Genomic DNA, 26,207 nt, shown 5'->3' on the forward strand with positions numbered 1-26,207 from the left:
CGAGCTGGCAGCTGATATATTTACGTGAAGCATGGCTTGGCAGGGTGCAGTACTCCAATTCAGCCATTGGCAATTCAGCTGTTGGGTGGGGGCGCTGCTGACACCGCTGCTCTGCTCTGTCTGCTCCTGCTCCATGCTTCACGTAAATATATCAGCTGCCAGCTCGCTGACACAGGATGTCATTGACCGGCTGCTTGGTGAAGCAACGACAAATGTAATGATTGTTTCGTTCATCGCATAGGCTATTTAATTTTAGCCTATTTTAATACAATTCAAATAATCAAATTGTGCTTAGAGGGAATTATTTTCACCGGACATTATGAGCAGCACCAAGTCGTTGGGAGGTGGAGATATACATCACGGCGCAAACCCACGATAATGTTGCCGTCTCTCTGCCAAATTTCTCAGTTCTTCGCTTGATATAATTAATACAAATGTCCAATATAACGGAATTCGTTAGCTCATAAAAATGTGATTATAACAGACTGCTGTTTATTAAGGTCGGGCAGACTGCCCACCGACACCTCAAGTCGGCAGCAGCACGCAGTCTCGAGGGACTTATTTTATTTGGAATATATTAATGACTGTATATACGCAAAAGTAGTCTAGTTTTAAGTTAAAATATTATAAATGCCTTGATGATGTCATTCTTTATATAGGCCTATCAATTGTTTTTAAGCTCAATAAACTCTGACCGGAATTTATCCCATTTGTCCGGTAGATTGAAATCTACCGGACACTCAGACCTGCAAAAAAAAATTCTAACGGAAACCCTGGTGTGTGTGTGTGTGTGTGAGACAGAAGTCGGAGGAATAACGACCTGTTATTCAATAGATTAAATTAGTTTAAGAATAAAAAAATAAAAACATTTTAATGTATGTATTTGAGAATCTCAAATACATTATTTTATTTAAGTGTAGGCTATAGTTAATGTTTTATTTTTTACAGTTTTTGTATTTTTCTGACATGGGGGCTCAACAATAAATGACAATCAGAAATGTCAAGTTGCATGTTGTTATTCTAACCAGCTTAGACCCCTACGCTCTGCATCTTCTGGCCGCCTCAGACCTACTCCTATCCAAGCTCCGGGAGGGTCATCAAAGAGAAGTCGCCTATTCTCAGTCCTTGCCCCACAATGGTGGAATGAACTACCCACCCCAGTTAGGACAGCCGAATCACGTCCAATCTTTCGCCGTCGACTAAAGACGCACTTCTTCAACCATTATCTGAATAAAAAAAAAATATCTAACCCTAACTAACCGTACTGTCATGCACTTGTCCTAATAAACTAACCTACACTGTAGCACTCAACACTTTGATGAACATTGTTGCTCAGCTGATAGAGTTGTGCCCTTCCTGATGACTTGTCGTACAGAACTTGTAAGTCGCTTTGGATAAAAGCGTCAGCTAAATGACTAAATGTAAATGTAGTTCTGTTGCATTTCCAATTTATTTATGTAAATTATAAATTGATCAGGTATCGATAAGGGTATCGATAAAGAATCGAATCGATAAGCAGAATCGATAATGGAATCGTATCGATAAAATCCTATCAATTCCCATCCCTAGGCGTGACTGGACACACTGTCTGTGAGTGACTCTGCTTTGGTCCAATCACATTCCCCACCCACAGTCTGCGAATCAGAGGCAGAGTAGGGCGGGTCTTCACAGCACGTCATGTGACATATGCGCCAATCGTGTGACAGCTGGGCTCAGTCGTCTCGAGTTGTTACAGCCTCGTCTGCACGGAGAATTACATCCCGCTTAGGCCTGCCACGATAACACATTTTGCTGGGCGATTAATTGCCCCCGAAAATATCGTGATAAGAGATATTATTGCGACCGGTTTAGAGAATTTTTTTGAGAAATTTATTTCCCAAAACCTTTATTTTGAAGCCCACCGCTCCGTCTTTTCCGGTTTAAGACTTTTATTTTGAAGCCCACCGACCGGACCGGAAGTATTGTTGTGATTATCCTAGCCGACAACTTGTCTCGTCCGGTTGTGTTTTTTAGTTTTAACGTTAGCTAGAGCTGCCGCGGTATTGATGTTTTCCTTACCGCACACATTTGCAAAATATTTCCTACCGCCGCGGTATTACCGCACACACACACAAAAAAAAAAGTTTGAATGCATTTTTTTTGTAGTCTACTCTTTATATAGCATATAGCCTGCCTCTAGTCTAAATGTCTATCTTTAGAGGATGACTTTGCAGCATGAATATTGTTTGGGATTCGGCATGCACGCATTCGTTATTAAAAGTGAAACACGGATTCGAAGTCTCCCCTCGGTGTCGCGCCCGCCGGTTACCCCCCCGACCCTTTCTTCTTATTATTATTATAACGTTACTAGTACTACTCATGATTACAAAGGCATTCGATTTGTGGCATTAACGTTAGTATAGTTACACGTTCGTATTTACCGGACCACATAGCAAGTAGGGCTGGGCGATATGGCCTAAATATGATATCACGATATTTTCTGACCTTTCGGCGATACACGATACGCATCACGATGTTTTTCTTTTTTTCCCCAAAATTCATTATGAGGCTTACCAAGACAGTATTTGAGTTTGCAAGCTAACATTAAAGACAAAATAAAATACCCATGCATTTAGCATTTTTATATTATATATTAGATTTAGATTATTGGATTATTAGATTATATATTGCATATATTTAGCAATGAGATATTATATGATTTAGATATGAAATATGATTAATTGAAAATGGGGGACCCTGATGTAAACAAGACGAAAGTCTTTCTCTGGTCTGCATCCTCCAGTCCGCTGTTGACTGTTGTTGTATTGAGCTGTACTGTATTGTACCCATGCTGCAATCTTTTAATAACGTTCTCATTCATTCAGTCGGCAAACAGAATCATTTTGATTGACAGTCGCGTCTGCCAATTACGTCACATCGCTTGCACCCGCCCTGCTGTTCTTAGCACCAATCGGAAAGCGCGTATTTATTTTTTACTTCCGCCATGGAGAGCTCAATGACAATAACAATGGCAGCTCGCCGCGTCCGACGTTTAGCTTTTAGCTCCGCAGAAGGACTAAACGACTGGAGGCATAATGATTTTACTGCAACAGATGTTATAATAAAAGCCTTTCCATACATCTGTCTGATTGAAAACTTTATTAACAGACCGCAGAATGGGCACAACTGAGTCAGCACGGGCTGAGATATGAACGAGCTTGCTATATCTAGGTCGACCTCGGTCGGCACTATGTAAATACGCTGATGTTATTGAAAGTGTAACTATATAGAGACCTCTGAACAGGTCCTGCATTATTATTATTATAACGTTAATGCCACAACGAATGCCTTTGTTATCATAAGTAGTCACTTTTGATGCAGTAGTGTGTGTGTGGGGCGGCGCTGTTCAAACGTGTCAACGTGTGGACCAGATTGACGCGACACAAGCCTCTTGGGCAAAACATCACGATATCCACGATACGTTTAAAAAGTGTATCGTTAATGAACTGTACCCGATATTTATATAATATCGTCATATCGCCCAGCCCTAATAGCAAGGCAAGCGTTACTCAATTAATATCTAAGTTAATTTCTTTGCTCAGAGCGTGCCGAGTTGTACCCATTCTGCGGTCTGTTAATAAAGTTTTCAATCAGACAAGTGTATAGAACGAAGGGCTTTTATTATAACATTTCGTTGCAGTAAAATCATTATGCCTCGTTCCCTGAGGAGCGACGGCGTCTGTAATCCACTCCGGTCAATCAAGTCTCCGGTGGGAGCTAACGTACTATTAGCCGTGTTGTGGCTGAGATTCAGGAAGTAAACGCACTGCAAGATGCTCCAAGCATGTGACGCGTATCTCTTCTGACCAATCAGTGGTCTGCAGTGTTTCATGTGACTTTTCTGGTACCCAATAGGGTCGCTTGGAATCTCGACAGAGAAGTAGGGTATATCTGCAGAGCCGCAAGCCCAACGAGAGCGTAATAATAATAATAATATAATAAAAAACAGCGATGATGCCGGTATTCAGCCCAACGCTGCGGTGGGCATGATGTAACAGCGATACCGCGGTAATACCGATACCGCGGCAGCTCTAACGTTAGCTACTAACGTTAGATGCAGCTACTACAGGCAATCAACGATGAGGAGGAAGCGTCAAAGCAGTATATAATAGAATAGCTGTGGTGCGTAGGCACTGCAGCACGACTCGAAAACGACCCGTTATAATAAATTAATTCATGTTTAACTTGTCCCCGTCTCCAGTGCTTTGACTAGCCCCACCCGTTCATTGTAAACAATGATGCATGTAATTGTATTAACGTTATTCTGTGTTATTCTAACGTTACACTACAAATAACGCTACTTGGTTAAAAGGAGCAACACTATTGAGAAATGTAGTTAAGCTATGTGGCGTTGCTAGTGCCCCACGGAGCTCCCGTGCTGTGCTCTGTAGTAACGCCAGCGGCCCCCCACACGGAGAGAGACTGCAAGGGGCACTGGTTCCGCCTCATTAAAACGAACGCGCAAATAGCAATTAATCGCGCCCGTCAAAATCATTGCATTCATTTTAATTATCGCGGCAATTAATCGATTTATTGCTTATCGCGGCAGGCCTAATCCCGCTAGTCTAAACGCAAAATTAAACGTGAGACCGTAAGACGACTTTTGCGGTTTCTGTTCAGCCTCTCTCCGTCTAAACATAGCCTAAGCCACAGCCTAGACTGGCCAGCAATGATCAAAGCACCCTAGGGGGATTGAGGAGGGTTTGGCCACCGGTCTGATCTGACCGACAGGTATGGGAGGCCAATCGGAGGGACAGAACACAGGAGTGTGTGTGTTGGGGAGCCAACAAGGAGAGAGGGGGGGGGGGGGGGTTGAGCAGCAGGGCCGAAAGGATTAACAAGGCCCGACAGGTTGACTGGGGCCAGGGGGGAGCAAAGCTCCTTCAGCGGCATCATGCCTGGCCATCAAACACTCGGTCTCATCTCTTATGTCTTTATATTTTGTGCTGCGGACGCTTCATGTCCAGGTCAGTTCACACAGTGTATACCGGTAGAAATTTGTGCCATGCTAGAGATTTGACTCTACTGGATGCACCAGTAGAAGGCTACTTTAAGACTTTTTCACATTTACAAATGTAACACACAAAGCTAGTGTTCCTGCATGCTGCCATTCAAATATAATAAACTAGTTTGTGGGAAAAGACACACAAGTTATTTTTGGCTATTAAAAATACATGAGTAGTGTAACATAACCCTTGAGTCGTGACGTAAAAAAAAAGCATGCTTTCTGAAATGGAGGGCAGCGAGCTTGATGCGGGAGCACAACTCAGTTTAGTTTAGTATTTTGGTACAGCCAGGATGGCTCGGGTATTTGGGTCCATGTAGCACAACTAGCTGCAACATAAGAATGTCAGTCAATAGTTTATGAACATTAAGCGAAGTAGGCGACATGTTGTTGACATAATTTGGAAACGTACAAACACAAACCATTGTTTTTATCTTTTTTTAGATGACGCTATATGTATTCCAACGCAACGTGTTACTCCCGTCCTTGTTTGTTTAATGACCCAGTCAACTATTCACTTAGTTTAATACATGAGGCATTGTGTAACGTTATCCAGCCGGCTAGCTACTGATAGCTCCCGACATCAACAAATGCTCCAGCAATAGTCCAGTGCATAATACCTCCGTTGGCTAGGTAGCTCACTAGTCACTACGAAATGTCGCAGTAAACTAAATAGTTCACCGAGACGTTGTCCCAACGCCATCCAGCAGTAGCTACAGATAGCTCCTGACATCAATGTCCTACAACATGCGTATTCGAGTCCCTGGCTTACATCGCATGAGGGCTGCTGAATAGGGTCCAGCTGTAGCGCAGGAGAATCCTTTTGCATGCTGAATGTAGAGTTTAGGGTCCAGCTGCAGCGCCGGAGAATCCTTGCTGGAGCTGGAGGCCACTCGAGTATACACAGACAATGGAGCTGTTTGCAGACAGCGAGGTGGCGATGTCTCGCAGATAATACAACTACAAGTATGATTATATAATATATATATGTTATTAAAAAAAAATCTTATATAAAATAATAATTATTATTTTTTTAATCAAAAAAAAGTTGGCAGGTAAGAAATATGCTTGGCGGGTAGATTCTTCCCATCTACCCGCCACTGGCCGGTGAGTCAAAAAGTTTATTTCGCTCCCTGCTCCCACGTGTTACACTTCACCAATGAGAGTCCGCACTGTCAGGTGAAAAGAGAACCACTGGCTGTCTCCGCATGTGTCGGAGGAAGCATGTGGTAGACCTCAGGGCTCCCTTGACCGACCAGTAGGGGGCACATGCGCACAACGACCAGGTAGGGGAGGGGGGAATTGGCATAACAACTAAATTGGGACGGGAGGAAAAGCACAGAAAATCAGGCAGAGAAAAAGAGGATACAAAAAAAAAAGCTGGAAACTGCAACATTCAATAAAACGTCCTCAATATTGTAAAGAGGTTTTGACGCTCACTTGAGGCAGTTTGTGACTTTTGATGAATAGTTTATCTAAATAGGCACTGGAAACACATTTGTTGAATAAATAATGATAAAATAAAACTGTCTTGTAATCTCCACCACAACTTCTCCAGAGCCGTCAAAACCTGCTACGCTTCAGGGGGGTTGATGGGATAGAGGACCGGACAGCTGTGCCACCTCAAAAGACTGAGCCAGCCAGCCAGCCAGCCAGCCAGCCAGCCCGCCCGCCCGCCCGCCCGCCCTCTGTGTGTACTCTAGTAGCCTCCAGCTACGGCCAGGATTCTCCGGAGCTGCACCTGGACCTATACTCGAGTAGCCTCGAGCAGAGCTACGGCCAGGATTCTCCGGCGCTGCACCTGGACCCTATTGTATTGGTATAACGTTACCTAACTGTGCTCAGCAAGCCCTCAGCTCGAATACGCATCGAATCAGTGTTATAAGACATTGATATCAGGAGCTATCTGTAGCTACTGCTAGCCGGATATATAACGTTAATACAACGCCTCAGTGAATTATTTAGTTCAATGGGACATTTCGTTTTGAACGGTGAACTAACTTGCGTTAACGTGAGCTAACAGCTAACAGGTAGCACACACGTCTCTACTAGACTTTGTGGAGCATTTGTTGATGTCAGGAGCTATCGGTAGCTGGCCGACTAGATACCGTTCGGTTAGACAATGCCTCATCATGTATTAAACTAAAAGTGAATAGTTGACTGGGTCATTTTGTAACGGTAGCTAAGCTAACGTTAGCTCAGGGAGACGCCGCCGTCCTCCTGTGTCCCGTCCCACTAGACTACTAGACCCGTGTTTACATGCGTGCGGTAGGGGCTGGCACGCCCACTGCGCGAAGCCTCCTAAATAACTTTTTCCAGTTCGCACATATCTATTATCTATGACTAATTCTATCTATTTTTAGGGGCAAATGCGAGTGAAATAGTCGCGCTGTGGTTACATGTCGTCATTGCTATTTTAGAGCTGCACTACCGGTTACACGGTATAGTGAAAATCCATACCGTAGAGCAAATTCATACCGTTTATACCGTTTATACCGTCCACCCCTACTTTTGACTAAATCAATTTATTCTCCCCTTCTCTGAATGGTGTTTCTTATGGCAATAACAACTATAGACGACAAAACCAAAGTAAAGAAACAACATTTGATTTTTGGGACGGTTACATTCACTTTGAAACGGTTAAGATTGTATTTCGGGACGGTTCTGGGACGGTGGTGAAAAAAGTTAGTCTGGAGCCCTGCCTCTAAGCACAATTTGATTATTTGAATTGTATTAAAATAGGCTAAAATTAAATAGCCTATGCAATGAACGAAACAATCATTACATTTGTTTCATCGTTGCTTCACCAAGCAGGTATAATAATGTTGTCAGCGGGAGCTTGCTGATAGATTTGCGACTGCATGCAGCTGCAGAGCCACAGAATCCACCATAACCCACCCATCTGTACCGGCACAGTGCAGTACTCCAATTCAGCCATTGGCAATTCAGCTGTTGGGTGGGGGGCGCTGTTGAGCGGTCCCCAGATAGAGCCTGAAAACAACTGAATCTGCTGGTCTGCAGCGACATACTCTTTGCAAATAAGTCGTTGCGAGGTGGAGAGTCATCACGCAAACCCACGATAATGTTGCCGTCTCTCTCTGCCAAATTTCTCAGTTCTTCGCTTGATATAATTAATACAAATGTCCAATATAACGGAATTCGTTAGCTCATAAAAATGTGATAACAGACTGCTGTTTATTAATTTAATGTCGGGCGACTGCCCACAGACACCTATTTGATTTAAAGTCGGCAGCAGCACGGAGTCTCTGGACTTATTTTATTTGGAATATAATGACTGTATATGCAAAAGTAGCCTAGTTTTAAGTTAAAATATTATAAATCGACATGCCTTGAGGATGTCAATTATTTTTAAGCTCAATAAACTCTGACCGGAATTTCTCTCATTTGACCGGTAGATTTAAATCTACCGGACCCTGAGACCGGCAACAATTTTTTCTAACGGAAACCCTGGTGTGTGTGTGTGTGTGTGTTTGCGTGCGTGTGTGTGCGTGCGTGTGTGTGTGTGAGGTGGATAGTACACACACACACACAACCTTGAGAGGTGACATGAGTCATAACACATTTACAGCTTCATCCGATTGGACTGAGAGGCGGAGACTCAGCAGATACACTGAGCTTTCTCAGCTTTGTAGAGGAAACACACACTTACTATACCCTAACCTTAATCATAAGAAAAACTGCAACAGGGCAGTTTTAAAACCAGAGACAGTGGACAGACTTGTCTTTCTTGCCTGCAACTTAAAGTAATGGCTTTGCTTGTCCAAATGACAATACTGACCAAATTCAGATTTATTTTTCTTTACCGTCTGTACACAGTAGGCTATGTGTGCTAGCAGAACTAGACTCCAGTCACGGTGCGGTGGTTTGTCCACCAAAAAAGCGCCAAAAGATCGAAAATAAACTAGCAGAGCCAGAACTGTTCAACTCCTCTGGAGCCACAGCCAGCAGAGAAGCCGGTTTACTTTAGCTTTTAAACCAGCTGCAGCCTGAGAACTGGAGTGTGAGGGGATGTAACACTAAAGATGGCGGCAATGACAAAGAATTGCTGCAAAATAAACATACATCTGTTGTTAAAAAAAAAAAAAAAAATTATACTTATAACAATTCGATAATTATCGATATCGAGAAATAAAATAAAATTATCATATCGTTATCGCGATATGATTTTTTTCCATATCGCCCAGCCCTAATTCGAAGCTTCATTCGAAAACTTCAATAGCCTTGAATGTAATTCGGCAATTCGGTACAGCCCTAATGGAGAGAGAGAGCGAGAGAGAAGAGAGAGAGAGAGAGAGAGAGAGAGAGAGAGAGAGAGAGAGAGAGAGAGAGAGAGAGAAAGAGAAAGAGAAAGAGAGAGAGAGAGAGAGAGAGAGAGAGAGAGAGACACACACACAGAAAGAGACTGAAACACAGACAATACAAACAGAGATAAATACAGTCAGTGAGAATGATGTCATGGTATTATGCTGAGAGCTGAGGCAGCAGATCTGTTAACATGGCTGTTCATTGTGTCCACACAGCAGAAACACACATGCCTAGTACTCACACATTAACACACACACAAATACCTACACACACCTGTCTGCTTTGGTCCTACACTTGGCTGTAGTGCACGTTATAGATAGACCTAAAGGCATTCTTATTTAAATACTTATACTGAAATGCTGACATGTGAGTAGATGATGGTTGTGTAAGTGACATGCTGTCCTCTAATAAAGTGTATATTTATGTTTATTTTAAGATATGCTTATTTATTAAGATGTTTATTTAAAAATATTCTTCATGTTTATACATTTAACACATTGACCGCCAGCAGCAGGGGGCGCTGATCCCCCTTCAGCGCCAGGTCTTTATTCAATGGATATAGTTTTAGAATGCCAGACTTGCGAGTCCTAAAACTATATTTTATATTATAGCTATGGATCTAATAACGCCGTCGACTATCAGTGAGTTGCTTCTGGTCAACATGCAAAAAACAGATCGTTTTTTCATCCGTACATTACCGTTTTTGAATACGAGTATGGTTTGGGTGATTCTGAGTAATTCCAGGAAAAGACGAGAAAATGGCATTTTAGTGTAATCCAGTCATCACGTTGTAATTTTTCGGCTGATTAGCTAATCATCCTGAAACCAATGCTTTATCATTATTATATTTCCTTGTGCATACATGAAATGGCCCTCGTAGCGGGGCACGGCGCGCGCCCCCCCCCCACCGCAGCCAACGGTAGAAAGCACAACACGGTCCACACAGATAGCTTTGATCGCAGGAGAAAGAAATATCAGATCAACGCAATACTTTATATATAGTGTTCTTACCTCGTCTCTGATGTAATGCAAAAAAAATAACCCAATTATCTGATCGCCATTCCAGTTATCCACAGCGATCCTGTCCCCGACATCACTGAGCGTTACACATGAAGGGGCGGGCAGGGTTAGTGTTCCATGCCATCGTTGTAAAGGCCTGCTTCGAGTATTTAAACCCCGCCCCCACGCCTATATTCGAATACCAACCGTTTTGTGCGTTTTGCTAATCTGATTGGCCACTGACGTTTCTGGTCATGTGACATGTGCACCAATCGTGTGACGGCAAGTTATTTCGCCGGTTAAGCTTAGGCACTCTTTCGAAGTTGGTTAAGGTTAGAGTTTGTCTTAGAGCAGGGCGATAGAACGCCAGCCCTGATTCCAAACTCTAACCTTAACCAACTTCGAAAGAGTCGCCTAAGCTTAACCAGTGATAAACTAGGCGTTAGGTAGTTTGCAGGCTGTTTGACGCGGAAATGGGCAAAGATACAGCTCGTCATGCGAAATCGGGCGCACATGTCACATGAACAGAAACGTCAGTGGCCAATCAGATTAGCAAAACGCACAAAACGGTTGGTATTAGAATAAAAAATATATATTTATATGACTAACTTTTTAAGATGTTTATTATATCTATTTTTATATATTTTGTACTTTTTTTAATATACTCTTAACACATTGAGTGCCAACGACGAGAAATCTCGTTGTTGGCCGCCATGCGTTGAGTGCCAACAACGAGTTCTCATTATTTTCTCGTTATTTCTTTTATTAGCGATATCCATTCATTTTTCATCCATCCAGCCTCACGTTATCATTGGGACTGTCTCTGAGCTCGAAAAGGGCTAATACTGCCCCCTATCGTCTCCCGGATGGTATTGCACCCATTAGAATGGACTCAATCGAAATGGATGAGGGAAAAAAACTCCGGATTCCACATTTTACTTCTCAGGCATGTAACCTATTGCATTCATTATATTATCTGATTATCTGTTTCGAGGTCTAACATTGGATCAATAAACGCAATCGATATTTGGAATGGCGATCAGGAATTGGAATAATCTTTTTGCAGAACATCTGATCTGAGGTAAGGAATCTATTTTACCAGTTTTGGGGTAATCAGATGTTTTTTGATTTAAAAAAATTCAAATCGATTTTAAAAAATTAAAATACGTTTTTAGAGTCACCTTTTATTTTACAGAAAGTGATGTTTGGTGAAAGTTAGATTTGCACTTTATTAATCCCAATAGGGAAATTCATTCTTGTTTGATGATCAAGAGGCAACTTTTATTTGTTTTAAGTGAAGTTTGGTGAAAAAGCAAGTTATTGCACTATTAATCCCAATAGGGACATTCCTCTTTGTTTGATCAAGAGTAACCTTTTATATTATATAATATATATATATATATTATTATTAAGTAAGTGAAGATTGGTGAAAGTTAGGTTTGCACTTCAATCCCAATAGGGACATTCATCTTGGTTTAATAATTTTGTTTTGTCAAAAAATATATATATATTTGCTCAAGAGAAAAAAATCTATTAAAATCGTAAATCGGATTTTTTTTAAAATAATCAGGGATTTTATTTTTAGGCCATATCGCCCAGCCCTAATATATATATATATATATATATTGTTATTATTTTTTTTTTAAGTGAAGATTGGTGAAAGTTAGGTTTGCACTTAAATCCCAATAGGGATTGATTGGTTTGATCATTTTTTTGTCAAATAAAAACAAAGGTTATTTGAATGATTTCCTTGGCGTTTCTAGTTTTCAAGAGAAAGAAATCGATTAAAATCGTAAATCGGATATTAAAAAAAATAATCAGGGATTTAGGCCATATCGCCCAGCCCTAACTCCAGGGTAGATGCCAAATAAGCTAATTTCCCAAAATGTTGGAGTTTTCCTTTAACAGATTGCAGAATGGGTACAATATACGGCTCAATACACACAATTGTTAAGGGGATGCCGACCAGAGAAAGACGTTTGTCTTGTTTACATCAGGGTCCCCCATTTTCAATTCATAGTGACATTTATGACATACACAACATACATGACATCATGACATTTATGGCATAGGGACATACATGACATACAGGTATATAGTACTGTTGCATTATCATACGATATGCAAATATACAGTACTGTTACCCATAGACCTAACAGAATATATACATATGATGGGGAGGAGACTGTACATTAGGAGGGGGTGGGTGGGAGAAAAAATATACATACGGTGGGGAGAAAATATATACATACGGTGGGGAGGAGACTGTCTATTAGGGGGGGTGGGGGGGGTTGGACATTTACGGTGGCCAGTTTCGAATTGCAGCCTCCCGTAGGTGGGAGGTTTTGAATGTAGGGATTCACATATTTTTACGGCTGTGGGTAGGGCATTCCACATTGTTGTGGCATAATTGCGAAATGTGTTTAGTCCCTTGTTTGTGCCGAATCTGGGTTGCACATGATTTGTGGAACTTGTATGATCACAACGGTGTTCACACTTTACGGTAATGTTGCGACAGTGCTGTGAAAATACCGTAAAGCGTTGTGACGATAGTTAGGGCTGGGCAATATGACGATATTATATAAATATCGGGTACAGTTCATTAACCATACACTTTTTAAACGTATCGTGGATATCGTGATGTTTTGCCCTCGCGTTAGAGGCCGCCGCGGCTGAGATGAGACTTACAAGCGCAGTGCTAAATTCTTTCCTCTCCCTCTAGCAGAAAAAAAAGTCAGTCACACACACACTTGCCCAAATTACGTCATCTACACGCACATACACGCACGCAAGTGCACACACCTAGCCAGAGACAGAGAGGCGGTGGCTCGGTGCTAGGGATGCCCCCCGAAACCCAGGAGTATTGATAAGCTCCGATGTTAACGGTACTGCTATCGGTAAGTTAGTTTATGAGCGGATTAGCTACGGAGCTAACAGAGTGTACCATCCATCTGCGACGCAACAGTGGCAGCAACAGTGGACACGGAGTAATGTTAACGTTATGTCGAGTTCATACTACACTACATGTATGAACTCGACATAACGTTAACGTTACTCCGTTTCCATGAAGTGTTTAATTAGCAGCAATCTGTTGTTGAAAATGTAACGTTAAACCGGAAAACCGGAAATGGAATGCAAGGACAGGAAGCCCCGCAGGGTTCTGTTGGAGCGGAGGCACGTCATGAAATCGTTGTAGTCATATTGTAGTCTTTTAATCTTATAACTAAAAGATTTTAACAAAATAAAAAGCAGCAGCACTATTGGATAACTGAGTCATGTTTGCTATGTATTTCTTTCTTTAGAGGAGTAGGACATTTGTTTCACAGTTTTAGCATGATGTTTTATAGATGGCTAGGTTAAACACAGGTTTTTGTTTTCAAGAGGGGGGGTTTGATTTGATTGAAGTTTATTTCAAGTATGCAACACAACAAACAAACATCAAGTACAAATATAGCCAACGGTTCCGGGTCGAGCTGTACGGCGCTGTGATATAGGGCGCTGTTTAGTGATGCACCGATGAGAAAATTGTGGCCGATACCGATAACCGATATTAATATTGCTGTTCTGGCCGATACCGATATTTACCGATGTCGATATCTCTGTATAGAAAACACTTTTTTATGATAATCAAATAAAGAGCTATTTTCCAAAACGCATATTCTTTTTACTTTTGTAACTTATTTTCAGAAATTACTGATATTTTGAAACTATTTAAGGCCAAAACATGTAAAAAGAAGAAAAAAAAGATATAAAAAAAAAAAAAAAAATAAAAAAAAAGTTTTTTTTATTAATATCGGCCCTATCTTGATATCGGACCGATACCGATGTGTAAAAAAACGGCCATATCGGCCGATATTATATCGACGGCCGATATATCGTGCATCACTAGCGCTGTTTATTTCTGATCCACACTGTGCGGCCATTATTTGGCGGAGGGACACCATTTTTTGTGACCATATTAGGAAGACCGGCCACCACACGCACAGCAAGTATCAGTCCGCAGCTCTGAGCGGAAGTCTATAAAAGCCTCCGTCGACGGCAGCTCGAGTTTTTTGGTAGCTTTTCCCAGAGCGTTCGGTCAAAGAATTTATTTTCTCCAGGGAATCCGCGCCTGCCTGTACATTTCGAAACGACCATGTAAGTACCGTTTACTAATCTGTTGTACTTCTTATAGCATTCGTTAACGTTTATGACCGTCTATAGTGTTTGTGAGATGTTTTTCCAGAGATTCTGGTCATATTTTCACTCAAAAAGCTTGTTTCAAAAGTACCGTGGTGAAGTAACAATTTCCCCCCAGGAAGACCTGCTGTGGTCAGGTAACATTAGCGCTAGCTGCGAACTAACGCACGGCTAACGTGAACACAGTTGACGTATTTATTTCGCAAACGCAGTGTTTTCAAATAGCCACATTGCTGTATTTAGTGTATTCATTAGTGGGTCATATTCCTATATGTAACATATCTCATTTTATCAACCTAGAATTGACGACAAGGCCTAGATGCTGGACGCTAGCTCCCATGCTAGCGCCGATGCTAACAACACCAGCTGAGATCCAGGGAGACCCAGGAAGAGCTACAGTACTTCTCTACCCAGGAAATATGCTTCTAGAAGGCAGCGAGTATGGAGGAAGACAAGGCTCTATGAAGAGAATGGGGTAAGTTTGAAGAATTTTTTTTAACACAAACATGAACGTTTTATAATTTCCATCACAATATGTAAAAAAAAATTTTTTTATCTAATCTAGTTTCATTAATTAATTAATATCTTTTGAACAATATATGCTATTTATAATCTGTCAGCTGTTCTATATCGCCAACAAGATTGTCTACATTCCATTCATTACACATAAATCTGATTTAAGCAAGGAAAGTTTAATTTAATTAATTTTATCTTCCAAGTTTAATTTCAACAAGTTCAAGTGCAACTACATATGAACCATAATAATAAAAATTATTATGATAATCATACACTTATTTTATATCATTGGAAAGCCCTAGTTAGCTTCAAAATGGCACCAAATATGAGGTACTTTGAAATACCCAGTAACTAATAATCTATCAAACCAATGCTATATCATGTTCAGGGATTTCCTAAAAAATACAGAAGACCTGGAAGGTTAAGCCATTCAAATAATAAATGTATACATAAATAAATAAATAGTTACAATATATAATCTAATAATCTAAATCTAATCTAATATATAATCTAAAAAAAACGAAAGGCTAAAATGCTAAATATATAATCTAAGAATCCAATAATCTAAATCTAATATATAATATAAAAATGCTAAATTTAGTCTTTTGTCTTTAATGTTAGCTTGCAAACTCAAATAATGTCTTGGTAAGCCTCATAATGAATTGTTTGGGGAAAAAAGGAAAAACATTGTGATGTGTATCGTGTATCGCCGAAAGGTCAGAAAATATCGTGATATCATATTTAGGCCATATCGCCCAGCCCTAACGATAGTGTGTGTTGTTGTTGTGTGTAGGATGCTGCGGGCTAACTGCTACCATTCTGAGAGCTTAACGTTAGCACTAGATGCTGCGGGCTAACTGCTACCATTCTGAGAGCTTAACGTTAGCACTAGATGCTGCGGGAGGACTGCTACCATTCTGAGAGCTTAACGTTAGCACTAGATGCTGCGGGCTAACTCAGTGCTACCATTCTGAGAGCTTAACGTTAGCACTAGATGCTGCGGGAGGACTGCTACCATTCTGAGAGCTTAACGTTAGCACTAGATGCTGCGGGCGAACTGGCCATCTCGGGTTGCCACCCCCCCCCCCCCCCGCTGATGATAATGAAAGTCATACCGTCATATACCGTATACCGGGGTATTAGGTAATCAGGGTATAACGGTATGAAAAAAGTCATACCGCCCAAGCCTCACACACACACACACACACAAACACACACACATTTAGCTGACGCTTTTATCCAAAGCGACTTACAAGTTCTGTACGACAAGACAGCAAGAAGGGTACAACTCTATCAGCTGAGTAACAATGTTTATCAAAGTGTTGCATGTTACAGTGTAGGTTAGTTTATTAGGAAAAGTGCATGACAGTAAGGTTAGTCACGGTTAGATTTTTTTTCTTTTTTTTTTTAATCATTTCAGATAATGGTTGAAGAAGTGAGTCTTTAGTCGACGGCGAAAGATTGGACGGGATTCGGCTGTCCTAACTGGGATGGGTAGTTCTCACACACACACACACACAAATCGAAGTAAAAAAAAAATTTGAAAAAAAAAATTTTTGAAAAAAGAATTTATCGTTTCTTTTTTTTTTTTACTTCGATTTTTTTTTAATGTTCGAAGCTTGTGCCATCGAACGAAGCTTCGAAGCTTCGAAGTATTTAAGACAGCCCTAATATTTTCCCTAACGGAGTTGCACTTCCGCGTTCGGTTTGCGCGATCTGATTGGTCACTGACGTTTCTGGTCATGTGACATCTGCGCCAATCGTGTGACAGCGGGGCTCCGTCGTCTCGAGTGGACACAGCCTCGTCTGCACGCAGAATTCCATCCCAAAACACTAGTCTAAACGCAACATTAAAAGTGAGACCGCAAGACGACTTTTGCGGTTTCTGTTCAGACTCTCTCCGTCTAAACATGGCCTGAATTATGTGCTGGTGCACCTAAATGAAAAAGTTAGGCGCACTGGTGCAACCAATGTAAAAAGTTAGTCTGGAGCCCTGAAGAACACAGAATGTTTCCTGTGTTTTACTTCTTCATTGACTTTCCGGCAGACGCTGTATCCTGTGGTCCCCTCTGAATCCCCTTTACCCCCCCTAACCCTGTTTTTAATACATCAACATGATTACCGGTAGTATCCATTTGTTGGACAGAGTTGACGTGGTTCTAATTTGAAAGATAAACCAACGGACTGTAATAACTTCAGTTCATTGACGATCAATATAGCAGTAATCATACTGTTGTTTATAATGTGTTTATAAAGTATTGAATGATAACTCTTAATATTATACAAAGAGTTTTTTATTAGATGAATGTGGAAATTAACGGAATGGGTTTTTATTATAAAACATTATTTTTTTTTGCAATACTGAGCCAATACTGTGGTGGGTTTAAAGTAGTGAGGAATACAACAACGAGAGAATCTGTGTGTGTTTGGTTTGTTACGACATACTGGAGCTTCACCTGCCAACCACTGCAGATTCATTTTGATTTTGCAGACAAAGAAACAAGCTGCGACTCTAGATCCCAGAAAACACACTATCTCCACACAGCATACACTTCCTGTCCCACTTCCTGCTTCCTGTCTGGGAGCTAATGAAAAACACTGACCACATCACTGGTAATACTGATGCTGCCCTCATTTTAGGAATCCTACAGCAAAGAGAAAACTATAGATTATTAACAATTGGAGCCCGACCAATGCTGTATTTTTGGGGCCGATACAGATATTGGGGAGTAAGACATTTAGATATCATCAATATAAGCCGATATTCTTATTTTATATTCCCACACCTTACTTCTTCCACCCTCAGCCAATCTGTAAAATAAATGATAAATTAAGTGTGAGACATTAACATGAGAATTATATTTGAGCTGGAACCAAACTAGTTTGCATTGCATGTTCTATTCTATAATAAATAAATAAACAATTGGCTAAACGTCTGATGTCCTCTCAATCAACTTTAAACCACATATTCTCTACTCTATTCTCTACTCAGTGCTGCAGAGTCTGCTGAGAGTAGGGCTGGGCGATATGGCCTAAATATGATATCACGATATTTTCTGACCTTACACATCACAATGTTTTTCCTTTTTCCCCCAAACAATTCATTATGAGGCTTACCAAGACAGTATTTGAGTTTGCAAGCTAACATTAAAGACAAAAGACCCATGCATTTAGCATTTTTATATTATATATTAGGTTTAGATTATTGGATTATTAGATTATATATTGCATATATTTAGCATTTTAGCATTTTTTATTAAACTACTGTATATTTGTATGTCTCTAAATGTTTTGATGAATTGAAAATGGAGGACACTTATGTAAAAAAGCCGAAAGTCTTTTTCTGGTCTTCATCCGCCAGTCCACTGTTGTTGTATTGAGCTGTACTGTATAATTGTACCCATTCTGCAATCTGTTAATAACGTTTTCAATCAATCAATCAGACAAATGTATAGAAAAGCTTTTATTACTAAAAAGCTTTTATTTATTTTATAACCATATAACAAAACATTTATGAAAATGTTTAGCCCTATGCTTGACTTTATTATTTTAGGCATGGCAACAAATAAAATAATAATAAAATGAATAAATAAAATATTAAATAAATAAATAGGCTACACGTCTCTCTTTTTGTGTTACAAATTGTGCTCACCGATATGAACATAGGCCTCTTTACTTACTTTAAAAAAAGGAAACATCAAGAAATATGTTTATGGCATTCCACCATAAAAAATAGGGAAACAATGTCCAGGCACACACTCTAGGTTTTTCCAAATGTATTGGCAGCCTGAAACTAGGGCTGGGCGATATGGCCTAAATATGATATCACGATATTTTCTGACCTTTCGGCGATACACGATACACATCACGATGTTTTTCTTTTTTACCCCAAACAATTCATTATGAGGCTTACCAAGACAGTATTTGATTTTGCAAGCTAACATTAAAGACAAAATAAAATACCCATGCATTTAGCATTTTTACATTATATATTAGATTTAGATTATTAGATTATATATTGCATATATTTAGCAATGAGATATTATATGATTTAGATATGAAATATGATGAATTGAAAATGGGGGACCCTGATGTAAACAAGACTAAAGTCTTTCTCTGGTCTGCATCCCCTTAACAATTGTATGTATTGAGCTGTACTGTACCCATTCTGCAATATGTTAATAAAGTTTTAAATCAATCAATCAATCAATCAATCAATCAATAGCATTTTAATGAAACTACTGTATATATGTATGTCTCTAAATGTTTTGATGAATTGAAAATGGAGGACCCTTATGTAAAAAAGTCGAAAGTCTTTTTCTGGTCTTCATCCTCCTGTACTGTATTGTACCCATTCTGCAACCCTTTAACAAAGTCTTCACTCATTCATTCTGACGGAAACATATAATTTTGATTGACAGTCGAGTCTGCCAATTACGTCACAGCGCTTGCACCCGCCCTGCTGTTCTTAGCACCAATCGGCAAGCTCCTAGTTTTTTACTTCCTGAATGTCCTGTGGCTGAACAACGTCAACAAAGCTACTAACGTTAGCTCCCCGCGGCCGTCGAGTAGGAGACCAGTGCTCAACAGGATGACTAAATGAGGCATAATGATTTTACTACAACGAATGTTATAATAAAAGCCTTTCCATACATCTGTCTGATTGAAAACTTTATTAACAGACCGCGGAATGGGCATATCTCAGCACGGGCTGAGATATGAACGAGTAACGTGTGGACAGATTGACGCGACACAATCCTCTTGGGCAAAACATCACGATATCCACGATACGTTGAAAAAGTGTATCGTTAATGAACTGTACCCGATATTTATATAATATCGTCATATCGCCCAGCCCTACCTGAAACCATATCATGACGTTTCGGTGTGAACACACCTTCTTCAGAATGGCTTGCATGTCAAATAACGTGTTGTTGTGATGACGTAATCAAAACGCGACTACAGACATAGCAATTTTCTGTGCATCCCTAGTCATTTCCAATAAGAGATGATGGTAACAATCACCATGCCAACACTAGCAGCAACAGAAGAGTTCTGGCAGAGGAAGACAGTTGTCGTTCAAATATTCCATATTTTTTGCGATAATTTGTCGATGGATTCATCAAACTGGACATTAACCCTGTCACAATCCAACACAGCAACTACAGTCCGTTTTACATGCAGTTTATCATCTTCTGACCTTTCCAATAAATTTGATGACTGCAAGTTCCCCGCCTTTAAATTTGCATAACACATGTGGAATGTGTTACTACATTAACAAAATATCCTTATGATTATGTAATGATAACATAGCTGGACAGGTGGGCATGGTCAAGGTTGGTGTCTGGGTGTAAAGGGTTCTGGGTCTGGTCAGGGTTGGGCATCTGGGTGCAGAGGGCTGGGTGTCTGGGTGTAGAGGGTTGGGTTCAGGGTCTGGCCAGGGTTGGGTGTCTGGGTGTAGAGGGCTGGGTTCAGGGTCTGGCCAGGGTTGGGTGTCTGTGTCTGGGTGCAGAGGGCTGGGTTCAGGGTCTGGCCAGGGTTGGGTATCTGTCTGGGTGCAGAGGGCTGGGTTCAGGGTCTGGCCAGGGTGCGTGAATACTTTCGGCAACCAACATGTCCTTCCGCATTGCTCCGATTGGCCGAGCGCGCGCATGAGCCGCGACGGGCTCCTCAGCCAGGCTCCGCTTAAGGCAATTTATACAAATGGAAGTATTGATTACGCCGTAACGAATCATTACAAAAATATACCCTTAACTGGAATATGTTGTACCTTTACACATATGTTGGATTATGTAATTGGTTTGTCATGACAAACCAATAAAAAATCGCGCGACTCAGCAGGGAACAAAATAACTGGGCGCCCATCGCCAAATGCGTGTAGATTTACCGTCTGGCGTCTAAAAATAATAGTCTGCCCGCCAGCTGGCGTGTAATTCATATCGATACTCTTATTTTGAAAATCCTGTGCGGGTCTCATTGCTGCCCCAAGCACAGCTCCAGTCATAATATCTGGGCTCCAGCAGCTAGCAACGTTCAGGTTAATATGATACTCTTATTTTGAAAACCCTCTAGCAACTCCGCGAGTCATATGATATCCGCCCAGTCCGTGTTGTTTCTTGAAAGCAGAGCAGCGTTGTAAACAGAGCAGCGTTAACACAGCAGTGCGCCTACACAGACGCGAAATAAGTCTGTGATGTTTTTTTTCTTCTCACGAGTCCAATGCAGCTACATGCTTTGCACCGTCGCCATTCCTTTATGCCCACATCGCCCGAAATTAACGTTTATGTACCAATCACTACAACGTTAACGTCAGCTAACAAGCTAATCCTGATGATCAGACGAGGCAGAGCCACAGTAAACAGCACTGAGGAAAGGGAAATGGGGGGGGGGGCACTCTCCCCTTCCCTGTGTGTGTGTGTGTGTGTGCGTGCGTTTGGAAAGACGACGGAGTCACTAGTCAGGACTCAGGACAGGAGTATATTATAGTAAACTGAGGATTACTGAGGATGGACAGATAATGTTGATATTCAAATATAAAAATGTTTGAGAGGAGTGGAAGTTTGAAGACAGACTACAATATGATGCGGGAGTGGTGAGTTGAAACAGTGTGTGTGTTTGTCCCGACCCCACTTCTATGTTTCAATAAATTATTTGCATTTAAAACTATTAACGCTGACTCATTCCTTCAGTCCACTCAAAATTATGCTAATATTCCTTATGTTGTTTATGATATTAATTGAAAATAGCTAGTGATGCACCGATGTGAAAATTGTGGCCGATACCGATAACCGATATTAATATTGCTGTTCTGGCCGATACCGATATTTACCGATGTCGATATCTCTGTATAGAAAACACTTTTTTATGATAATCAAATAAAGAGCTATTTTCCAAAACGCAATTTTTTTTTACTTTTGTAACTTATTTTCAGAAATGACTGATTTTTGAAACTATTTAAGGCCAAAACATGTCAAAAGAAAAAAAAAAAAAAAAAAAAAAAAAAAAAAAATGTAATATCGGATATCGGCCCCATCTTGATATCGGACCGATACCGATGTGTAAAAAAACGGCCATATCGGCCGATATTATATCGGCGGCCGATATATCGTGCATCACTAAAAATAGCATATGAGAGTATTATATGTAGGCCTGCCGCGATAAGCAATAAATCGATTAATTGCCGCGATAATTAAAATGAATGCAATGATTTTGACGGGCGCGATTAATTGCTATTTGCGCGTTTGTTTTAATGAGGCGGACCCAGTGCCCCTTGTCAGTCACAATGTGTCTATTCTACTAGCATTAACGTTACTCATACAAACAGAGTAAACACAGTTTTCAATCAATCAATCAATAACAACATTAACGAGACCCTCGTTGTGTCTATTCTGCTAACGCTAACGTTACCTCTGTGTCTATTCTACAAGCGTTAACGTTAGCTAGGCTGTCTATGCTAACGTTAACGAGCATTAGGCTAACAAGCTGTAACGTTACCAGTCGCGTCTATTTGCTAACGTTAGCATTAGGTAATAACCGGTTTAAAATGGATGGTGATTACCTCACGTTGTGTCTATTCTACTAGCATTAACGTTACTCATACAAACAATCAATAGCGAGTTATATTGATCACGCTATGTACGATAGCCATGCTAAAACGCTAGCACAACATTAGCACCTAACCTAACAACAAGCCTTAACAAGTCAGCGATCTTTTTGCGAGACTAAACTCTCCGCTCGGTGGCAAATTGTGTTGATGTCGGTTTTGTTTAATCAATAAATGAGGCAGAATACACAGTGACTGTATCCTTTGTTTATTGCATTTGTGCCTGCTGCAAACATAATGATTATGAAATCCTAGAGACGCGTCTCTATTCAGTGGTCTGCAGTGTTTCACGTGACTTTTCTGGTACCCAAAAAGTACCTGATAAAATCACAACAATACTTCCGGTCCGGTCGGTGGGCTTCAAAATAAAAGTCTTAAACACAGGAAAAGACGGAGCGGTGGGCTTCAAAATAAAAGTTTTGGGAAATAAATTTCTCCAAAAAAAAAAATTCTCTAACCGGTCGCAATAATATCGCTTATCGCGATATTTTCGGGGGCAATTAATCGCCCAGCAAAATGTGTTATCGTGGCAGGCCTAATTATATGTAATAATAACACATGGCGATATACTAAAAAGCTATTTATAATTTTTGGCTAGTAAAAAATCTGCCCGGCTGGTACTTTTAAAAATCTACCAGCCAAATGGCTGGTAAGTCAAAAAGTTAAGTTTGTTCCTCGGGCACCGCTCGCGGTCTTGGCTGCAGCCATCCTCTCTGCTGCCGGAGCTACTGGAGCCGGCACGCCGTAACGAATCATTAAAAAAATATACCCTTAACTGGAATATGTTGTGCCTTTACACATATGTTGGATTATGTAATTGGTTTGTCATGACAAACCAATAAAAAATCACGCGACTCGGGCACCGCTCGCGGTCTTGGCTGCAGCCATCCTCTCTGCTGCCGGAGCTACTGGAGCCGGCGCCGGTGCTCTCTCTCCCGCCACCAGCGCAGCCTCACAGACCGGCGCCGGCTCCAGTAGCTCCACTGGAAACTAAATTGCCTTAAGCGGAGCCTGGCTGAGGAGCTGGCTGAGGAGCCCGTCGCGGCTCATGCGCGCGCTCGGCCAATCAGAGCAATGCGGAAGGACATGTTGGTTGCCGAAAGTATTCACGCGGCCAGCGTTGGGTGTCTGGGTGCAGAGGGCTGGGTTCAGGGTCTGGCCAGGGTTGGGTATCTGTCTGGGTGCAGAGGGCTGGGTTCAGGGTCTGGCCAGGGTTGGGTATCTGTCTGGGTGCAGAGGGCTGGGTTCAGGGTCTGGCCAGGGTTGGGTGTCTGGCCATCAGGGAGCTTCCCTGGACTCTGGAAAATACCTTTAAGTCTCTCTCTAATTCTGGACCAATTCCAAAAGAAAGAGCCCAAAACTCCTCTGGTCAGTAGTCAGTACTAGTTTCAGCATCCAGATTGTTACACAACTTCAGGCATAACAAAAAATATTGTTTGTTTCCTGTTGGTTGTCAGTTAAGGCCATGGGTAGGTAGGGAATTTATTTTCACACAGACGTGGGTTCAAGTTCAACTGATTCAACTTTGCCCAAAAATGCCAACGTTTGGCCTGATAATCTCTTGCAGAGATTAAAAACAGCAGTCTTTAATAAAACACTGTCATTACTGTAAGGATGCAGAGTAGGGAGTCTATTAATCATTAACTACAGTGCATTAGCACTAGCATTCCCACACTTACGTGAAAATAAGAAGATTGTCAAATACAGTTATGAGATCATATTCGCTGTTTGTTAACCATAGGCAACCTTATTGACAGAAAGTCTTACTGGTGTAAACTTAAGTTAGCTTTCTGGTTCATTGTCACAGGCACCAGTAAAGTGGCATGTAGTAGTCAAGCAGTTGCTAAGGTGGCCCAGAGGGACTATAATGAAAGTCAGAAGTGAGCAAATCATAAATAAGTTAACGTATTTTAATATTAAAAAAGGATGAGTAAATGGCACTTTTTTGGCATGTGGCCAAAAAGCAGGATAATACTTGGCTTCGCCTTGCATTTGTAAGACATTCAATTGGTTGATGAAACTAGTCTACCAGCCACTGTAGCTGGCTGATAAAACAGATTCCTGCCCCGAGTGGGTCATGGGCCTGTTTATTAATTGAACAATGGTCATTTAGCTGACTCTTTTATCCAAAGCGACTTACAAGTTCTGTAAGACAAGTCATCAAGAAGGGCAGCTGAGTAACAATGTTGGTGCTACAGTGTAGGTTAGTATTAGGACAAGTGCATGACAGTAAGAGTAACAAAGCCAAAAACTATCGGTATCGGCAGTGTATCGGCCGATATGGCTCATAGAAGATCAGTGATCGGTATCGGTGGCAAAAAACGTGATCGGGGCATCCCTACTTATTGTTTATGATATTAATTGAAAATTGTATATGAGAGTATTATATAGTAATAATAACACATGGCGATATATACTAAAAAGCTATTTATCATTTTTGGCTGGTATTTTGTACTATTCTGTTACTGTTCTTGTGTATTTTTGCTACTGTCCTAGTATATTTGTATTTGTATATTGAAAGCTCCACTCAGGCAGTGCGTCTACATTTTGTTGTACATATTTACATACCGGTAATACAATGACAATAAAGAAATTCCAATTCTAATCCAACTGCTCTCCATGCCACTTGCCAGTATACTCAGAATTCAGAGTGAATGAGAGATTAATCATCAAATATCAGAAATCCTCATTGCAATGACAAATCAAAATTCAACACTTATTCAATCAAAACCCACTCCACGATTCATTCATAAACTCAGACCCTTTCTTGCACAGGGAGGCATTCATTGTAGCTTGTCCAGCCCAGACATGTGGTAGAGTAGCTGGGGTGTACCAGTTGGCATATGGTGTGGGGGGGGGGGCCATGCTGTTTCATTATGGTCATGTTCTACCAGCCACTTACACATACACACACACCCCCCCCCCCCCACACACACACAACCAGCTCCTACTGGATGAACATACACACACTACTTGCACACTCAGACAAAATTAAGTTGACCTTCATTGACATGAACTTCCACTCCCCCCCTTCGGTCCCCCATGTCCACCCAAAACATACCGTCTGGTAGTCATTACAGGTGGACAGCAACACAATCATACACACAAATCAGAACTGTCAATCAAACACACAACGTCTGTTGTTGTGATCAGGACATGTTAAGGTTAATAGGAACAGCAGCGAATAGTGTTTTTGTTGTGAATCCGAGGCCAGGTCAGCTTGTCTTTCTGGTTCAGTTAGAATACCTAACAACCACAGCCACAACAATGTACAGAAAACCATTCCTCAGTGTGACTCAGTCACTACAACAGACTTCAATGTCCCTCAGATCCTCCGAAACAAGCTCAGTGCCAGTAGCACCGGATTTGTTTCGGTGCTATGTTGGCATGCAGACTGGGCTAGTTTTGGTGCTGTGATGGGGTTAGCATGTAGACTGGGCTAGTTTTGGTGCTGTGATGGGGTTAGCATGCAGACTGTGCTAGTTTTGGTGCTGTGATGGGTTAGCATGCAGACTGGGCTAGTTTTGGTGCTGTGATGGG

General features: G+C 41.1%; 1 protein-coding gene across 7 annotated transcripts in view; it reads right to left on the bottom strand.

Annotated features, from left to right (window-relative positions):
* The window catches only part of afdna (afadin, adherens junction formation factor a), a 244,966-nt gene that overhangs the window by 217,485 nt on the left and 1,274 nt on the right, over positions 1 to 26,207 (bottom strand). The gene's annotated exons all lie outside the window — the stretch shown is intronic.

This window comes from Notolepis coatsorum (genome assembly GCF_963971535.1).
Source record: "Notolepis coatsorum genome assembly, chromosome: 5".
Classification (NCBI taxonomy): domain Eukaryota; kingdom Metazoa; phylum Chordata; class Actinopteri; order Aulopiformes; family Paralepididae; genus Notolepis; species Notolepis coatsorum.